The following is a 4,802-nucleotide window of genomic DNA, read 5'->3' on the forward strand; positions in this document are numbered from 1 at the left end:
CCAGAAATATCTGAAAATTTACATAGGTAAATAGGTAAATACAGTTTTAACTTAAGTACACAGCCATTGCTTATAGGTATTTCTTATGCAACAATGAAGTTGCGTTCGTATCCTCAAAATAGTGTCTACCCCTAAGTGTTTTAGGCAGTTAAAATTGCATTCGATGCAGCGATTACTACTCCCCTAAGCTTGCTGTACCCCATGTTTGGTGGTATATTCATTTACTTGATGGTCAATTAATGAATTTAAAACAGGTATAATTAGTGGTAACACCACTCAGATTACCCGACATAGGTTCCCATTTAGCATTTCTGTCTGGAGAAATACACAGCATCATGAATTGGGGTCTGATGTGGCAAATCAACTACAGACAGATAGAAAGACAGACAGATCTATTTCAGTAAAAGGCAAAAAATAATAATAATACAGTCTTTACAGAATGTTTGATCTATGTGCGAAGTAATGAAGTAGTATTTATCATTTTCCTTATTCTTTTGACTTTCTCCAGATTATGACATACATTATAAATATCATCATTATTTGTTGAGGACATCAAATTTACAAAGTGTTGTACAGATGGACAATCTTTCTGTGTTCATTTACAAGGGTAAGTTTTTTTCTAAATGAACTGTACATATTACAGATAAACATTACATGGTATTCATCTTTGATGTACAATTCATCATTCAATTTACAACATGGACAATACCTTTCAGAGGACAAAATCTTACAATATATATATCGTCCAGTTTCTACAGTCAACCCAAAATTCAACATCGAAATCTTGATCGGTCCGAGTCTTAATGTTTATAATACATACACTTTGAGGAAATAGATAACATTACTCAACCATTCTTGCTGAAGGTCATCACAAAGTGTTTGCGTAAACAAGGTGAGGTGAGGTGAGGTGAGGTGAGGTGAGGTGAGGTGAGGTGAAATTGGGTTTAACGTCGTGCTTGAGAATATTTCGCACATATGACGACGTGCATGCGTGTGTATGTGTATGTGCGGCTGCTTGTACTAGCCCAGACTTAAGCTGGTTTTATAGTGCTAGCTTACTGAGATACCATGCCGCAGTGAAGCATGAATACCCCACTCAGACACAGTATACTGACTCCGAGCCGACCAGTCCTTGTTGTACACAATAATGCCGAGCGCCAGGCAGGGACCAACAAGTACCATATTTTAACGTCTTTTGGTATGACGCGGTTGGGGATCGAACCCGTGACCTTCCGCTCTCTGGGCGGACGGTCTAACCACTACACCACGGAGGCGGTCGCGTAAACAAGGATATAAAACATATAGCATTTCCAACGTCCTGTGATATCCATACAAATCCATACCTAAGTAATATATTCTTATTGTGACCCAATTAGAACTTTTATCATTATTAAGTGACAAGTCTAAACCAATATGTAATAGTTTTAGTCACATATAGAGACATAAGTGGGTTTCTGCCACAATCCCACAATACATACAACTTCTCTGGAATAATTAACCCCCGTACAATCAAAAATCTTCACTAAATCACAACAAAATAAGTGCTTTATTTACCTGTCTACTTGAACAAAGCTGTGATTTACTCCAGTTAACGTTCAGCTTGTTTGCCAAGACATGTCCCAAATATCTCTAGAAATATACTTCAATTGTTCACCTTTAAAATACCATTTCTCATTAGTACGCAGTGGCCCACCATTTCGAAAAACTATAATTTTAGTCTTATAAGTATTGACATTCATACCAGTTAAAGTACAAAACTGTTCCAAAGCATCTAAGGTTTTCTGAAGCTGTAGGGCAGAGTAAGCAATAATGGAAACATCATCAGCAAACATTAAAGCAAATACATTGTCAAAAATAGGACATATATAGACATCCTGACCATCACGAGTTTCCATAGTTTTAATTAATTGATTAATAAAAATGATGAATATCTGCGGACTGAAAATACAGCCAATTTGGCAAGAGAAATAACCTGACAAACAGTTGTTTGTCCTAACACAAGCACTAACTTTGGAAGACATAGATATAACAATGTCAAGAAATTTACCTTTAATACTAACATCACTAAGACTTTTGGAAAGGACATAATGCCTTATAGAATCAAAAGCCTGAGAGAAATCAGTAAATAGACAGTAAAATCTTCCCTTTTTCTTAGGAGTATAATTATGTATAATGGCCTGAAATGAAAATCCGTTATCTATGGTACTTCATCAATAATATCATGGGCGTCACACTATTTTCGAAGTCTAAAATTTGAAACTGAGGAGAAAATTTTACATAAAGCATTAATCAATGAGATACCACGATAATTATTTGAACTATCTCTGTCACCCGACTTAAAAAGAGGGCATACAATGCTCTTACCCCATTCTAGAGGAAATACACCATTGTCAAAAATGTTATTAAATAGAACTAACTGCACTGAAACAGTATGTAACTTAGCAGACTTAATGAATTCTGCAGGAATACCATCTGGACCAGGACCAACTTATCAATATGAAAAATATTGATTAATCCTGATTAGTAAATAGCACATTTAAATCAGCTGTTGGTATATCTCTTACAAACAAAACATTCATCTATTATCCATATAACTACCAGAATCAATGAGTATATCATTGCCACTTTCATGTGACAATAAACTAGAAAAATGCCCAAGCCAGGATTGATCAGATATATTTTTGATAAGCCCCCAAACCGTCTACAATGCTGAACAATTTTCCAAAAAGACTTCGGGTCATTTTAAGCCTCGAACAAATTTAATGTGTTTTCATCTTGAGACAGCTTTTTCTTCACAGAAAAAGTCCTTCAAAATAATGATGTCAGGTTTCTAAACACTCCAAAGTCAAATCCATGATACCTATGAGCTCTTAAAGCTAAGCATTTATCCCTTTTCATGTGTTCTAATTCTGTGTCCCACCATGGTGGTTGAAACTGTGCATTTTTTACAGAACTTGTATAAACTCTTCTGGCATGATCAGCTGCTGACTGATATACTGTAGCACCTTTAGAATTCAGCACCACAACTTCTCGTGAGGACGTTCTCTGTCGTAGGTCAGGTGTGACTAAGACAAGCAACCAGTTTGTGAAAATCCGTCGGACGCGAACCTGCGACCTTCAGCTAACCGACTGAGCTTACGTCAACACTTACACAAGGTGCAAATTTATCTAGTCATTCCTGTGACGTCACGGAAATGAACGGAAAGAGTCGAATAGGTCACGGACGGTTACGGGTAGACTTGGTGACTTGCATTCGTCAACACTCGCCCCTTTCCGTAACCGCTATTCGGCTTGTCCCGGAATAACACGAGTGGGTCACGAATGACGACAATTAAGCTCATTTACGAGGGCAAATACTTACCGTAATTTGTATTGTAAATTTATGGTATCGTAAGCCTACGAGAGTTTCGTGAAACGCCCATAAAGTCGTAAGATTGTGCTACGAAAAAGTTACATATCTTAGGCTTACGAGAGGGGCCCAGGCCAATTTCCCAATTTCTACATTAAACAATTTCATCGTATATTTTCGACGTTTTGGGGCCCCAGTTGTGTGAAAAAAAGTATTAAAATACAAAAGGAAAAACAACAAATTCTGAATATATTGAAATAATTAAATTGAAAAAAACCCTGCGTATAATAGAATATGGCAGAATATTTTATACTGGTGCTTGCGAAAAATTGCCTATCCGCCGGTAAACAACTACTGGAAACTCTCAACATTGTTGGACTTATGCAATGACAAAGCTAGTAGAGAAACTAGAAACATCAGTGAGCGGAGCTTATACACACGCACTGAGCTGGACAACCTTGTTGCTATGCCGGCGTCATAGTGCATTGATCCGAGAACGTGCTTTGGAACAATTTTCACATAAAATCACGTAAAAGGATATTATGACGTATTATTAAAGTTTGTGGTGCTGTATTCTATAGTAGGCCTTAACCCCTTTGAAGGGTAATCAAACGTAATAACATTCAGATAATGTTCTAATATTGATCGACATACCATCATCATCATGGGCGATCCGTCAGGTGACAAATATGGAAAAAACAGTGCAGTATCAAAGTTCAAACCAAAACGTGTAGTCATAACCAGCAGAACTACAATGTTTTCAAAGGTATTATACACAGTCTATGTACATACCCACTATCAGTCCAATATTCCCGTACGAGAACAGTAACACCGCCAGGTAAACGGCCTAGCGTTTTAGTGCCCTTTACCGAATGCAGTCGTCGCAGCTCACTGCAGAGAATTTATCTCGCTATATTGCTGTCTCGCTATAGCGCGGTAACTGCATGCTCCGTCTCCCTTCACTGCCATCCTTAGGGTAAGGACAAGACAAGACAAGACAAGACAAAACAGTTATTTTTGTGTCACGTCAAAGTCAAGTCAAAGCGTTTATTGCATGAAAGGCCGTTGCTATATACAAATCATAGATACAATATGTAAACAAGTAAAACCCAGATATTATGGATGACAACTTCTTCTTTATTGTATGTCACAACGTTTCTGGGCTATTCCTTGCCCCTTCGTCAGGTGAATTGAAACAAACAAGATACATCAATGGGTAGAATGGGTAGAAGAAGCCTGTGTTGCATGTATATACAATAAATTGGATATAATAAGAAACAGGAGATGAAAGAGTGAGATGTACAGATAAGGGGCATTGTTTATACAAGAGAAGAGGTTTTTTTATGACAGAAAATACATAGATGTGGATTACGACGCTGATTTCTTCAATACAACAGGAAGATCTAACGACAAAACTGTGTGGAAAATCCCTTCTAAACTTGCTTGCGCCGAA

General features: G+C 37.4%; 1 long non-coding RNA gene across 1 annotated transcript; it reads left to right on the forward strand.

Moving 5' to 3' along the window:
• The first annotated feature begins 804 nt into the window (after window positions 1–804).
• On the forward strand, window positions 805–4,446 carry LOC124259499. The gene is made up of 3 exons (XR_006893854.1): window positions 805–883; window positions 1,745–1,759; window positions 4,435–4,446. It is a non-coding gene; the product is annotated as an uncharacterized LOC124259499 (long non-coding RNA).
• The last annotated feature ends 356 nt before the right edge of the window (window positions 4,447–4,802 follow it).

The sequence above is a fragment of the Haliotis rubra genome, unplaced genomic scaffold (assembly GCF_003918875.1).
Source record: "Haliotis rubra isolate DU_JTF1 unplaced genomic scaffold, ASM391887v1 Scf725, whole genome shotgun sequence".
NCBI lineage: Eukaryota > Metazoa > Mollusca > Gastropoda > Lepetellida > Haliotidae > Haliotis > Haliotis rubra.